Source organism: Pyxicephalus adspersus, chromosome 6, assembly GCF_032062135.1.
Source record: "Pyxicephalus adspersus chromosome 6, UCB_Pads_2.0, whole genome shotgun sequence".
NCBI classification, from domain to species: Eukaryota; Metazoa; Chordata; class Amphibia; order Anura; family Pyxicephalidae; genus Pyxicephalus; species Pyxicephalus adspersus.
The window spans coordinates 87,522,327-87,538,797 of record NC_092863.1 but is presented as its reverse complement, the minus strand read 5'-3'; the positions used below and the strand labels follow the sequence as shown (position 1 = coordinate 87,538,797).

Here is a 16,471-nt window from a genome sequence, read left to right as displayed (position 1 = left end):
GTGTGTGTTTAAACTTTATGCATATATATATATATAACATGGAAACATTTTGTATTATATATATATATATATATATATATATATATACTCTTTAATTTTATTTATATTAATAATAGAATAGGAACATTTTATATATTTTTTTTTTTACATATATATTTTTTTTTTCTAATGTTTTAGAAACTTTGTCAGTTCTGCAAATTTTGTTTTTATTTTCTTTTTTGTATTCTGTTTTATTATTAATATTATTATTTTTTTTAAGGCTGTGTGATTGAAGTATGTGTGGCATTTGCTGGTACAATACAACTACAGGTTTTATTTTACCATCTGGAAGTTGAATTTCCCCCTTGGTATGTGCCATGGGAAAGAAAAGGCATTTTGGTTTGTCCTTAAGGAAAAGAAAAAAAAGATCCACAGGGAGAGAGAAAGAGAAATACTAAAATAGGCAAAGTAATCAAAAGAAGTTTATTACTTTTTTTTCTCTTACATTTTTATCATCCACGATTTCACCTTTACTTCAGGTCATTTGCTGCCCAGGTCAGGGACAATAGGCCAGAAAAAGGTAGAAATGTCATGTTCTCCAAGTAGGCCTGCTGTTCTTCAGTTCTTCAAGTAACATGGACAAAATGTTCTATATATATATATATATATATATATATATATATATATATATATATATGTAAAATGTATTTATTTATATATATGTACATATAAATAAATATATATATATATATATATATATATATATATACACAATTTTTACATATGTAAAAGACATGTACACACACATATAAAATATATATTATATCCAGAATTAATTTCCAGTCCTGACTATTCACCTAACCTATGTCTTTCAACAAAAGATACTATTCTGCGTTGTGATGAATAGGTGACAGCAGAAGGACTTGATAAATATTGCAAATGAACTGTTAACATGAGGCGATAATTCGTTTGAAATCAAAACTGTGGACCAAAGAGTTGGCAATTAATTCTTACGAAGGAAGGCCAATAATCTATGTTTATCTTAACAACAGAACCTTTCGTTTGTTTTGAATTGCTTCTCTTTGTACTTAAAAAAAAAAATAAACAATATTGCTAATTTTTTTAGAGAAGATTTCCTTAAAAATCAGATTGCAAAATTATAGCTGTGAGTTTTTTGTGACTGATGCTAATTCTGTGCCGTTATATATAAAAAAAAAAAAGCGTGTGCTCGTCGAACAGATTTTTGTTTATAATGGAAAGGGTATTGTTCTGGCAGGGATTCCGCATTGTACAGTTTTTGATATGGTGCCAGACATCTTGCAGAGAATGTGTATGCCATGCATTTTCCCATATTAAATATATTTTGAAGCCGCTGCTGGTCTCCATTTTTTTTTTGGTATATAGTTTGATGATAAATGTTTGGGATATCCAGTTTGATAACAAAATACTGATTTTCATATCGTAATGTTTTGGTCAACCAGCAGCATTCCGCTTTTTATACCACGGTGAATCGCAGGACAGCAAATGGAATTTGTTGGCATAATTCCTGGTTTTCACAATTAAAAAAAAAAAGTGCAGTGGACAGGTGTTCTAGAAAGCAGGTGCGGAAGTAATGATGCGCTCTTTTCCGTGTCCTTGTTATTTCTAAATTTTAGGGATTTTTTTCCCTATTTTTTTTTTTTTTTTTTAAATCTTAACACCATTTCTCTGTCAGTTGAGGAATTTCATGACATTGTTGATGAATGCTGAGATGAAAGGCTGTGCAGCAGATAAAAATTTCAACACATTCCTTAGAATAAGATAAGTAGCTACTGCACCAGGGGTCCTGATTGAATAGTTCAACTCAGCCTAGATAAACGGACATTACTGAGAAGCTTGTACATGACATCGATTTAGAATTTGTGCTCTGCATGGGTCTTTTGTGCTGCTGCAGTCTCACAGAATGTCTGTGGCATCGTCATTATCTGCTGCAACTGGAGTCAGTGCTTCCCTTTACATGTGTTAGTTACAACAGGAAAAAAAAATTCCATCATCTTCATTATCAATGGAAGTTAGGTTTCTGTAGTAAAGCACTCAAGTAACACCTGGACATGGTATTTCACAAGTGAATTGGCCCTTTCAATGACATCTAGGCCTTTCCCGCACCAAAATGGTTAACATCAGCTATCACAAATATCCGCACGAGTTATATCATTAAAGGAAACCTACAATTAGACTAATTGCCCTTCTATTTCCAAGTCTTTTATTTTTCTTTTTAAATATTTGTAAGATTACTGAGATATTCACTTGCCAATACCATAATCCTTTCTAACTTTAGTGCTTCTTTTCATTTTTGATTTTTTTTTTTTTTTTCAGAATTTGCTTAAGTATTTTTAAATCTGCTGGTTAAAACGTAATGCATGCATGGGGTCAAGCTGCAAAGTTTTGGGCTTATCTTATTAATTTAATGATTCTATTTAGCTAATACGATTCCCCTAGGCTTCCTTGGTATTTTTTTTAATTTTAGCAGTTTGTTGTTTTGCAGCTCTTCTTTATACCGGTTTGCTTATAGTCCCAGATAAGTTAAGCCATTTAACATATGTCATTGATTGTAACAGTGAATCCTCCCCCCAATGCCAACAGTTCCATCAACAAAAATGAAAGAAAAAAATACATTTGTTGCAGGTTCCCTTTGTTCTGGCTATTCTTTGATAAGTAGTAGTCTTGAAAATATTATATTGGAAACCTCTTCAAAGTTTCTTATTTTTCTATTGCGTTCTTGGGGGCAAAGCCGAGATCTAATAGCTTGAAATACCTTTCCCACTGATCAGTCAGGAAATTGAGCAGAAGAATAGTTTGCTTCCTGTTTCAGTTGAAATGTGTTTCTCATTTACTCTGCTTACTGCAGAAAAAAAACATAAATGCTAGAGCTCCATGATGTGTGTGTGCTTGTTGTGCCATTTCATATTTACTATGATTTGGAAAAAATAATTTGCATTTGAAAGAGTGATTAAGAAACTTTATCTGATTGAGAGACCAATTCAGTCTTAGACCCTATAATATGTTGGATGCAGTAAGCCATGGTTTGGTCTTTTGCCTTGACAAATTATAAACTTTAGAATAGCTTTACTTAACATTTTATTACAAAACTCAAAACCTCAAAATGTATATTTTATAAAATAGTTTTCGGATATTGCTTTGGTTATCATGTTTTGGTAAGTCATCCAACTGCATTTATGCAAACCAAGTTTTAGGTTTTTTCCTTGCTTTTCTGTGCTAATGCATTTAGAATGGTATGCACAGGCTAAATATAAGTGTGCGTATATATATATTTATTTTATAGGATCATTTATAACTCTTTTGGACACTATAAGTTATATTATTTTGCAGATAATTTATAATCTACATATAAGTAAATACACACACAAATTCTCGTTGATCCATATTGCAGTATCCTAGTATAAAAGGAATATTTCATCTGTAATCTGCCTCGTCTGAGCCAGTTTTTCTCCTCATAATTAAGTGATTGTACACTGGTTTCTCGAGAACTCAGAAGATGATGCATGTCCTAATGCACTGTATGTACATATGTTATGCGGTTCTTTGAGCATGCAGGCTTTGGGAATATGGAGTGGCTTTTTGTTTGCACTAATAATCCTTAGAGGATCCGACTTTTTTTTTGTTAATTGTTCTCTTTCCCATGACATTTTTGCAATGTGTTTTTGTCCAGAGAATGGAAACGTAAAATGCCAGCATTTTCACGCCAGATTGCTATGGTGATCTTTCCCCACCCCCAACCTTGTGCATTAGATTTTGGTTTTTCAGGATCATAGTGAAATTTTTGGATTATGTATGGAACAGTTAGTGTAGGGGAAACTGGAGTAGTGTGAATGAGTGAGCTGTTAAGGTTATTAGTTGGGGAAGAATGGTCTTAACCACTGGAAGTTTTGTAAGTTGGCTGTTTCTCTCTAGAGATCGGGGCTGTTAAGGCCAAATTACATATATCCTAAGACCCCCTCATTGTTAATTGCTGGAGGGAAGTTGAGTTGCAGCTGTTGGGAAAGGTTTGAAGATCAACACCGACTTTGCATTCTGACATTGGCAAAAAGTGTTTATCATACCCAGTAATGTAAGAGCTCAGTATAGTGAGTGCATGAACCACCTACTGATCTCCAGCTGCTGAGGAAAGTCATTCCATGCTCTATCAGGCTGCAGGACCAGTGGTTTCCCTGCTGTTTTCCCTTCCTTACCTGGTCAGAAAGAAAATCATGTGTAATATTCACCTTTAAAATATATCTTCTAATAATGCGGTGTGAATATCTTTTAGAAGGTAAAGGAAGGTGTTGCTACAGAAAACTGCAAGCATGTTCCTTGTAGAATACATTTTTTTTTTTAACATGTTGAGCACATGTGTTTAGAGGTTTTGGAAAAATGTATATATTGCAAAACAATCGTTATGGTTTATATTTAGGCCAATTCTAGTTGCAGCCAGTTCTATAAGTAATCTGGTCCTTAAAACTTATAATCTGCTTACGTGTTCTGAGCACTCCTCTATGGCGGTGTCATACAGGAGAGCCTTGTCTTTGAACCTAATTCTGAATTGTCCCAACTGATCAAATGGATTTTAACACATTAAAAACAACAGCTATTGTTTCCTACTCCATACCTAATGGGTTAATGATTGTTCTAGTATCTGATAGGAACTGGTATTTATTATTTACTGTTTTATTTATTAAGTATATATCACACACAAATATCTAGAGTCACATGCTTCAGGTTTTATTAAAGTTATCTGAATATTTTTGAGATATTGGAGAAAATTAAAGTAACTCCCCAAAGGACAGAAGTCACTTAATGGTACAGAAATACCAGGTGCTCTAGACTGTTGTTGAGAGACCATGTAAATTGTATGTAAGCATAAGACGTGAAAAGATGGGGGTTCTTACTTTTAGCCTTATATTAAGGTTTAGGATTGGTGGTAAAAATCTGCCTTGAACAAGCAAGCTCCAGCAGCTGATTGCCTTGGCATTGGCTTTACGATCAGCTGTTTATATTTTTAACTTATACTCCATATCAGCAATTCTAAGGTTTAATAAAGGGGACCCATTAGAACCCCTAAAGTTGATTGGGTTGTTCTTTTTTTTTAATGTTTTATGATAAAATAAACTTTATGTGGTCTCTAAACATTTGGTGCTTTTGGTTTTTTGTACCTTCTAGATTTAACCCAAAGCGCTTTCTAGATACCTCATTGTGTTGCCAAGCTTCAGAAATTGGATATGGTTGTACACTTCTGTATGGTTTATATATTGACTGTATGGATTAGTCTGCATTTAGATCCATTGCCTTTTACCATGGGATTTATAATAATGTTTATACGACATGGTGACATTTAGAAGGACCAGTTTGGTAACAAGCCGATAACATATCAGTAATAATTGTGTTGTACACAGGTACCACTTGACAATAAATAAGGCTACGTCAGCATATCATATGCTCTTCAGATTTAATGGCTGTTCTGAAAGATTCATGAGAAGGCTCACCTGTATCATATCATTTGAACATATGTAATATTATAATCTTCATGTTTCTGTTATAAAACAAAATTGTCAGAATGGAAAGGTGGGTAAAAATGTTGTGGTTGCGGCAATACCATTGATCATGTTCTGGAAGAGAGCTTTTGGTTTTCTTGTCCCAGCACTCAACAAAGTAGTGTGTCAGCCAACACCTGCTAACCAGCTTTGGCTTTGACAGAGTTTATAGTAATAGAAATGTGTCCTCATTTTGTTTGTGAAAGAAAGCAGAGTGTTTGCAGGAAACCTAAACAAACAAAGAGAACACAAAGTCATGGAAATGGACCCCAGCAGTCCCAAGTGTGTTGATAACATTTCCCTGAGAAGGCTACAGGGCTCATTTATATCAATGGGATGGAAAAAGAAAAAAGGCTTCCTCTTTTCCTCAATTACTGCATTTTTAATTTCACTTTAGAAAATGTACTTCCCCTATGATATATTTACTGAAGTGGAGGTTTGGCTTTATGTGTGTAAGTGGATTGAAATATATTTTTAAGAATTAAGTGTCCACTCTAGTCCTGGAAATATATTTTAATGGCTAACATTTACTATGAAACCAACTAACAATGAAGCTATCAAGGGTGTACTATTGTACCATGTATTGGTGATGTCCATGGCTTCTGCTCCTTTGATAAAACAGGGAAGGTCTTCAACATATCTGGCTGCATTGCTGAATAAAAGATCTTGAAATGTGCTACATACACACTCAGCAAAACTGGGTGTTTGTCACTTGTGCCCATCACCTTCTAGGTGTTTGCTGACATTTGTAGGAGAAATATTAGCTTATTTTCACACACCTATAGTGAAGTGTTACCTTTGCATTACATTGTGTATTTTATGATAAACATTTATTTGAACTGCTTTGTTCTACATCCTCCTTCACCAAGGAGTAGGGATGATGCCAGGTCATTGAGATTGAAGCCACCAGATGGGCTTCTGTGTCCAGCTGATGTATGTATATGTCACAAATCTGATTGTATGTCATCTTTAAGTTTGGTTTTCCATCAAATCTAAGTGTGTATGAGAAATAAAACTAGATTCTTGTCTTTTGATGTATTACCAACCAATATTAGGTGACTTATGTGGTCTGTAAAAATTTTATTTTTCTAAAACTATTTAAATCCAAGAACAAAAGTGAAACGTATCGCTGCTTGTTATGAATTAGATGTGGGTGCTGTTGTAGTTTTGTTCATTTGACTCTGCAGGTTATCCTGCCTGTCCTAGGCTGACAACACTTATAAAACTATATTTATTGAGGAGAAGTATTGTCACACCAGGTTCCCTTCTTCTCCATAGCATGGGGGATAATATTGTACTCCACAGGTCGAGCTTATAATACTCAACTGGGAGCTCAAAAGTGGTCACTAAATTTTAATCTTTGACTGTCTCTGTGATTTACCCTTCATGTTGGTCCTGGGAAAATGTAAATTTTTTGAGTTGTAACAGAAACAAGAATAGAAAGCTAGTTTAGATCTACTCATGTGTACAAGGGGAAAATTTGCTTTGGAAGCATCTCCTTTTACTCCCTGTTGTCTCTCTCAAGGTAGGAATTGAGGAAAGAATGTTACCTTTTCATAACTATTTCAAACTGATAAAAAAAAAGTTTGGGTTTAAATTTACCTAAACTTTTTCTCAAAGTAGAAAGAAGTTGTGAATAGTGGTTCTAGTGTTGAAAATAATGATGATGCTCTAGTCACAGGATGATGTGCAGGTTACATGGCTTGTAATGCACAGTGTAAACCACCATTTTTTGTAAACCAAGACAGAATTTAATGTCATCCTCTTAAAGCAGAGCACCACTCAGTATGTTGCCATTGCTGAGCTCATTCTAAAAGAATGCTAATTACCTGGTTGCAGATAACTGTGTGACAAGTTGTGCCACAATTAGCTCAAAACCTGAGCAGTTCTGGGTCAGTGATTCAGAAGGTAATAAAGGCTGAGGATTAAAACAACAACCAGGCAAACTGTTTTTTATAGAACTTGGTCAGAAATCTCAGCTTACATAACCTCTTAGTGAGCGGTTTGCTGTGTTCTCCCCAGCTTCTTTTAGCCGGGTGCACCACCCAGCACTTTTCAGTAACCATCTGGCTGTTTTTGGGTGGTTACTGAAGGGTTGGGTCACAATACAGGGGCCATCCCCCTAAAGTTTCTACCCACCCGGCTTAAAAAAAAATCCTTGGTGGAACACTGGGTTTGCTTTAGACTTAGGAAAGTATGGAAAGACGGCATACAAACTATACATGCTCTACACCGTAGTTTCTGTGTAAAGAGTATGAATGCATCTCATAGACAAATAAGCTCTGCACACATAACACCACATATTTAGAATTCCCTGTGAAATGAAAATAGTTTTGGAACCTTCAGCTTTATGTACCTTTTTATTTGTAAGGACGTCATTAAGCACGCATCAGTGATTCAGTTACTAACTATCAAGTTACACAGTGGTAAAAAAAAAAATCACTTTGGTACACAAACATGTACAGATGTACTTCAGGGAGAGAGGAATGCATTGCACTACATAGCTATTGAATAGCATGACAAAGAGGTATTCTGGTAATGCTATCTATTTCACGTCTCTGCCAAGACAATAATATGCTAGGAATTCTAGCACCCATGTCTGTTGTATGGGATTTTAGAACACAATGGGGATGATTTAGTGAAGGAGCAGAGACTTCTCACTTTTGTGCTAGCACAAAATCTTTTCTTTTGTCACATAATTAGGTATTCATCATGTACACAGATTTACACAGATTTATTTCACTAAGCTAAGTGAATATTATCTTGGGACAGTGAATAGGCTTCTACTTTTGTAGGGTAACACCATATGTGCTGTGCCTAGCTGACATTGAAAGCACTTGATTTTGAATGCATTGTGTTCAGGTCCTGATAGATACCATATTTTTCAAACTAAAGGATGCCCCTGACCATAAGATGCACCTAGGTTTAGAGGAGGAGCAGCCATCATGTCCAAACGATCGCGTTGCTGCCATATCATTGACTTATATATGAAATTGTTTGTTAGGCCATTTGCAGAAAACATTTGTTTTTGTTGATTACTCACTACCAACCACTTTTATCTGAAATGTTTACAAAGCTTAAAGAGGAACTAAACTCAAAAGTCCGCCTAAACAAAAAAAATACATTTGCCCTTTATCCCTCAGGGCAGTTGATCGGTTCAGAGATGTCTTCCATCGAGTCCCGCGTTGTCCTGGCATCCGTCTTCGTGCCAGCGCTCCAGGCGCCGCCATCCTGCCTTCTCCTCCTATTTTTTCTTCCTACATCACCTGACCCAGACATGAGATCAGGAGACATAGACTGGAAAAAACCATGGGCAGTGAGATCGGCAATTGTTTACCCTTTTCACGAAAAAGCACCCAAGAGCCTCCCAGGATGTGCGACGTAGGTATCCCGGGAGGCTTTGCGCTCCCATTCATTCAGAGTTAGGGGCCGGTGCTGCACTTTTTTTTTTTAAAAAGAATGTTGCACTTAAAAAAAAGAAAAAACAAACAGAATTTTTACTTAACATAAAAGGGTTATCTTACCCTTTTATATAAAGAGAAAATTGTGAGTTAAGGTTAGGTTCAGACTGTTAAATCTTGGATCATCTCTCTAAAGTCACAGACATAAATCAAATCCAGCAGATATATGAATTCTTCCTAACTCTATCCAGCCATTGGAGTCCCTTATTACTGGACAGCCTGGGGGAAGGCTGTCAAAGGTAAGTTTTTTGTTTGTGAGTAGACTAACCCTCTTTAAAAAAACAAAACAATACTTTCCACATGAGCCTGCTGTGTGCTCCTGGTCCATCCGCTAAGTTGTTCCTAGTTTGCGGCTAAGTGTCCCCTTGAAGAGGATGGAGCCTCTTTCATCATCTGGGTGGGAAGAAGCGTTAGGCAGATGGAGACTTCTGTATTGTGACCCAACTTTTCAATAGCCACCCAAAAACATTTGGTTGGTTACTGAATTTTGCTGGGTGGTACACCCAGTTAAAAGGGGCTGGAGAGAATACTGATGTATTTTTATATATATATATATATATATATATATATATATATATATAAGAGAGAGAGAGAGAGAGAGAGAGAGAGAGAGAGGGGAGATATAGTTTGTGGTTGTCTAACGTATCTACTCATAATATAGGTACCTACCAAATTTTAAATCTGTTGCATTGGGTTTCAAGGAATTAGACCCTTTTTTTCTAATTTCTTCTTTTCTCTGGAAACATTCATCAGCAAAAAACGTTGATGTGTAAAAACAAGCACCCCTTACTTTTGTAGATGTTTATTATCATGTCCTAGAGATTTTGGGGCTCAAAAATAGAAATCCAGAAATCCATCTTTCTGCATGCACTCCTTCAATGTCTGCATTGCATTTCTCTGGGCAGTCTTTCTGATGGATCATGTCTGCCTAATATGAGTTAAAGTGCCCACTTGTAGTCACCTTTGCAAGTACGTATGACTGTGTGACAAGGCAGAAGCACAACTTAGAGACAAGGATTGCCACCTTGTAGAAAGTGCCTGAATAAGGACTTTTATAGCTGTCATGACTAGCTGCGGATGCCTCGCCCAGTATATTTGCAATTTTCTGCTTTCTAAAGAACCATCTAGTTAGCTAGCTTACTCTATTAGGATCAAGAAGTATCTAATGATTCACTGGATCCTATAAATTGCTATCCTGGTATTCGTCGAGCATATTGAATGAATCATCCTCCTGGCCAAAGACTTCATCCATTACAATTGGTTTTGCATTATTTTACTTTTTTATGCTCCACTGAACAGAAAACAAAATGATGTTTACCTAGAAGCATCTATTATAGCCTTTATAAACAGCTAACTCTCCTAAACTCCAGCCACTTTGCACTATTTTTGCCCTTGTCCAAATTGAAATTATTGACATGGACGTCTTGCAGATGTTTCTATTCACTAATTATGAATGTGATTAAACAAATGTATTTTGCAAATCTCAAATTATCCCCTGAGGAAGCCTGAAAGGCGAAACGCGTCGGGGACTTGAGATACATTGCTGAGTTTCATGTTCACTATGTGTATTTTGATGTAATCACAACTACTAGTCAATCATGTATCAAGAATAGTTGTTTTATGCTAAACATAGCAACTTTCATTTTATATCACTAAAATATAATTGCACTTCAGAATTCCACCTTAGAAAAAGCCTGCTTTTTTTCTCATTTTAAAATTATATAATTCAGGCTGGGCAATCAACTGATTTTTGAGAATCAAAGTGAGGAACCCTGCTGGATAAAACCCTCCCCCCCTCCCTTATAATCATATAGAATCACTAGTAATTTTATTGAAAGCTTTAGATTTAAAAAATAATAAAACTGACTTTCAAGCAGTTTGTGTATATTTTTTAAGTCTTAATGTTTATTACATTTTTGGATGTGACCGCCCATGCAGACCGGGTGAACTGTTAAACTCAAAACTGGTAGTTGCTGGTGGACTGTTGAGCTTTAAGATAAGCCTTAGAAATTTACCGCATTTTATCAATCATACATTACATTTTATTGAAGCCCAGATACACTGACTTTTAAATGAGATTTTGTGTAAGTTTTCCCCATAGTTTCATAAGAAATAATGAACATTTGTTATCTATAAATACAAATATATATTTACATTTTCACAGGCTGTAATGTGTTTCTGAGCTAAAGGTTTCCTCCTATTTTTTTCTCACAGCCTAAAGGTAATTAGTTGTTTCTCACAATGTACCAAACATACGGTGGTTGTACTAATTAGCTGTTGTGTTACCAGTACCTCTATGTGCTGAGTCTGCCTATTGGTGTGATTGCGTTGCTACCACCAGTTCTGAGATTCCCGGGGCCATACAGTAGGTGTGTAGTTTGGTTGGTGTGTAAATTAGACATGTTTAAACTTGAAGGCTGCCATTGCTGACCTGATTCTCATAATACTGGTTATCACTATTTAGTTAAAATCTTTGGTTTTGATACTTAAGGTCATTGATCAGGCAAAATGATTTATCATTATGAGAACTGGATTGGCATTGAATCTAGCTAGATAGATTCCTTCTTGTATAACTGGCTGATATTCCCAGAATTTTCATTGAGATGCAGTTCACATGATGGGAAAATTCCTGTAGAAGTTCACTTTGGTGTCAACTCCACCTAAAGTACCTTCAATATCTCTTCTCTTCCCTCCTACTCTGCTGAATTTAGCTATTGAGGGTTAAGAAAAATGTCTTGTAGTTTTAGGTGTGGGGAGCAAATGGTTCCACCTTTTGGGTATTGTTATTAGGTATCCAGTACTATTAACTAGGGATGGGGAGAGAATAATGTGTGAGCTCCATGTTGCATCCTAAAGATTAGAAAAGACTTCTCTTTGCTTATGGTGGTCAAATGAGATGTCAAGGGAGCAAAAGGAAGGTCAGCTTTGTAAGGGCTCCCACAAAGGGAAAAAGTTGCTTTACACTGCGTGAGCAAACACAAGTAAACTTTAAGATACATTTTCATGCAATGTCCTATTTTCACTCTCTTGTCGTTCTGTAGTTTGTTTGATCGTATTTTAGTTTTTCAGTTTTTAGTGTTTATATGTAGGAAGCTCAGCACAGTGAACAAATAAACACCCAGAAGTAAAGCCACACCAGCAGTTCTGAAGCTGGTAATAACTGGGCAGCAACAGAATCAATAGGACCCATCTTACCCGCTCCATTGGCATTGCTTCGTCATTACTCTCTCATTAGCAATTAAAATTTAGCAGTAACAGTAAAACAAAAAATTGGCATAATCTGCATCCATTTTCCGAAGTCCGAGCCCTTACCCTAGTGTAATGTTGTACATTAAATAAACAGATAATCAAGCTACAAGCTTATGACACCCATTGTAATGGCTCTGGTGGGTGGGCAGAGATGGATTTTTAGATCTCACACCCAGCGTGACATAGAGCCCTCAGAATCTAATGAGCAATGTGTTTTAATGGTTTCAAAGTGGCCAGAAAGTTTGATTTGCATGTGGACACAGTAGGCTAATAATATGAGATTTGGGATATCTAACTCTATCATGTTTTCTTTAGAGAAGGTCTAGACATTTTATAATGACATTCACAGCATACTCTTACAAGTTTTTATTCATCAAGTAGGACAGAGTGAGTGTCATTTGGTAGAAACCATTTCGGTTTTATATGTCACAAAGTGAATGTTGATGTTAAAACAAGCATTGATGGTTGTTATTAGAAAGTATCTTGTTCTCAAAAATGGTTTCAAATCTTTCCATGTCCTGCAAACAAGGAATCTGTTAACGCTCTTCATAAAAAAAGTTGTTTAATGTTATTTCTTTTTAAATCTGCAGTTTTCATTAAAATACATCCCTGCCAATCTTGCCATGATTTTTTTTTTTCATACATTTTATGGTATGAAATGATGACTGTCTCAATTGTGTACCTGCATTGTCATTCCACATGTGCCACTGGTGAAGACTACCAATGTCTGTGCCAAACCCAATAGGACGGTATTGTTTTATTATTAGGAAACCAGTCAGGAGCAATGATGTGAAGTGGACACTGAATCCAGTCCATGTAGGCAAGAAATGGTTGCAAAAGGCTTGAGGGGATTAGTATTGCTGTGTTTGGGGAAAAAAACAACAAGAAAAAGGTTACATAAAGTATGTTATAGACCAAACTTCACCAAACCCATTGTTATACAATTAGAAAGCAGGAAAGTTTTAGAACACCAAGGCTCATGGAAAAGTACAGGGACTGAAATTTTGATGCAACTAACCCATGGCATGTTTAGGGGGACCCTTTTCCAACAACTGGCCCTGGCATGTGATATTTTTTTTTATGTATGTGAGCAAACAAAATGGCTATTTCTGTGTAAAGAGAACAAATGCACTTCCGTTTTGTTTAGACAATGTTTAGTAAAATGAGACAATAGTCTATTAACTACTTTTTTCCTCCCAACGATCACACATTCAGCGCATGGTATAAATTTGACTCCGCGGTTGCAGCTTAGTTATCTTTATTAATATTATCAGAGTTCCCCTCTCCATGCCATAAATTACCTCTGTGCAGAAGCTGTTTTTGGGTATTACTAAATTGCTTTCATATTAGCACCTCCATTTTGATGGTGGCTCATTATGTCTTTTTTTTTTTTTTTTCCTAAAGGATATGTTTTCCGGGCACATTTTAAGAGGTTTCTAATGTTAGTCATTAACTCTTATGAGAAATGTAACATGCTTATATCCTTCCTTATGGTTTCAAATTAGCAAATTGCGAGTGAGTAACTATCTTTGCCGCTCGAATTCAGCTCGAACGCGCAGCACTCTGTTTGTAAATGGAGTTTAAAATAGGTGTATATATTCATGCTGTCACATGTGGGTGTCATGAAATATTTTATTGTAGTAATTGAAAAAAATGTACCCACTCTTTCATTGCTGGGAATCTTTCAGTGTGCTGCATGCTCAGAGCCATGACTTTCAGGGTTCTTTGACGCTTTGTGCTCAGCCTCGTGGTTTGTTAGTGACCACACTTTGACCTACCCTGATGAGAGATCCTAAAGCATATCTTGTCAGTAAAAATGATTAATACTCAGCTATCCTGCCGCTCACCTCTGACAGAATCTTGGCGTCCTGCAGTTCTAGCTGTGTTGAATGCTCGGTGGCCCACATCATGTTACCAGCCCCTACAGGTGATGGTAATGATGTAGGGGTCGGCATTTGGAACCACAGAACATGGCAGGGCACGTAGCCATCCAATGTTCCCAAAAACATAAAAATACTGCCAGAGGCCAAAGATACACAAGGGCGCAAAGATCTGAGGAACCAGAAGCAAGATTGGGTTGAGTATAAATCTTCTACCAGTGCATATACATGGTTCATACATTAAAGAACAGTCACCATAGTGGAGATTTAGTTACACTTTAAGGTGAATGGGCACTTTGCTCTTACAGGTTCTTATTGTCAGCCCCTGGAACATTGCACCTGGTCCATCTAGGTGTGTACTGCTAGCTATCTCATGTGACAACAATAGCTGGACTTTTAGGAGCTCACATGCGTGGTCACATGCCGGCATGTTGGAATCTTCTCTTTGATCTTGGTGGATGAATGGTGTAGGGCAATATATGTAATGGTGAGTATCTGCAGATGAGGGTGAATGGGCATCTATTTTTGCATGCTATAGAAAGATTCCATTATATATATAATATAACAAATAGTTTGATTATGCTACAATCTCATTTTTAACATTGCCAATTGTTTACTTTTCTCAACTGTATCCTAAAAATTTTACTGAATATGACTAAAAGAATGCCTATACTAAGTATTTTTAGTCTGTGCTCATTCCTCCCAGAATTGTCACTCAACCGGCAAATTTGTAATTAATGCATTACTAAGTTGGGTGAATGACGTGTTGACATGTGACTCACAAGGTGTTAATGTAATGTGGTCGCAACAGAAGATGTCTAAGTACATTTCAATAAAATATCTCAAAACCTTTCCAAATATACCTTTCCCAATCATCACCCAACACTTTATTTTTATATATATATATGTGTATGTGTATATATATATATATATATATATATATATATATATATGTGTATATATATATATATATATATATATATATATATATATATATATATAGCCAATGCATGAAATAATTCACCTAATTTTGGATCTTAAAGTAGGCGGTCTTATCAAATCATTCACGCCAGTGCATGTGCTCGTAAATCCTGCTTTTAGCAAATATAGCCTACTTTGAAGCATTGCAATGGAAAAGCAGGAATGTATCAAGAGCTATTAATAAATACATCCAAATACTCATATATTAGGCTGACTGACTACACAGCTTAGAGCAAAAAAAGCAAAGTTCCCATTGCATGATTGGAATAGTCTACTTGAATATAGGTGGAGTGCAAAAATGGGGACACACAGAAGACAAGAATAGAAATATTTGGATGTAAATACTGGTTACAGGCACTGAACACCATAAGGGGTATTTCCTTTTGTAATGGGGCAGATTTAAATGAACTATATTGTGTGCAGGAACAAGTCAAATTGAAGAGAACCTCTAAACCAGCCAATTTTTCCCTTTCAAACATGGGGGGTGGGGGTGGGTCTTAATCGAACTTTCAGGTCTTCAGGCATCCCCTAATGTAATATCCACAGCTCACAGTATGTTAGTGTGGTGGTCAGTAGAAAGAATGCCCCTTACATTGCGGGCCAATGGGAAGAATGTCACCCTTACCCAAAAAAGTTAACAAAGTTATTGCCATTTAAACTGACCTGAAGGGTACAAATTGCCCATTGCTCAGGGAACCCCTAGCAACCTCTGGCTGAACCCTGGTTGAGAAAAACTGTCTGAACAACTGTAACCCATATAGCATAGGTGCCAGTGTTATCAAGACAGTAAAGTGACAGTGCTAAAAAACAACCATTGCATAAAAAGTGTTTTTAGAATGTTATTGTTTCATCAGACATTTTTAACTTTTAAATACCTATTATTTAAAACAAATCTGAATTATAGTTAAAGGTGGTTGAAGATCAGCTTTAATATTTGCATAAAAAGTTAGCAACTTTCAAGGAATGCTGTGGTCACTAAAAATAACAAATCTATATTCATTTTTTCATTATCTGTTTTGTTTCAATTTTCCAGGTTTGTGACAGGTTAACTTTAGGATAAGTACAACCTGCTGGAATCCTTGATTCCTGAAATGTTGTCCTTAATCTTAATATGAAGGCTCATTTGCATGTTTATTATCACATTAAAGTGTTTTGATGAGGAACGAATAGTGGCACAAACTGACAGCTGCTTTTTATCCTTGGGCCTTGGATGGTAAATGTGGCCTTAGCACCAGTAAACATTGTCAGAACGCTGTACACACATCCAGAGCCTGTACTGTGTTGATTTCTAGAAAAGATTTTAGATAATCATCACATGCATTAAAGGGTTGCCTAAAATCTAGAAAAGTCTGAT

The 16,471-nt window shown here is 36.0% G+C and overlaps 1 protein-coding gene across 21 annotated transcripts in view; it reads left to right on the top strand.

Moving 5' to 3' along the window:
* TCF4 (transcription factor 4) overlaps positions 1-16,471 on the top strand; it is a 276,489-nt gene that overhangs the window by 193,618 nt on the left and 66,400 nt on the right. The window lies entirely within an intron of this gene.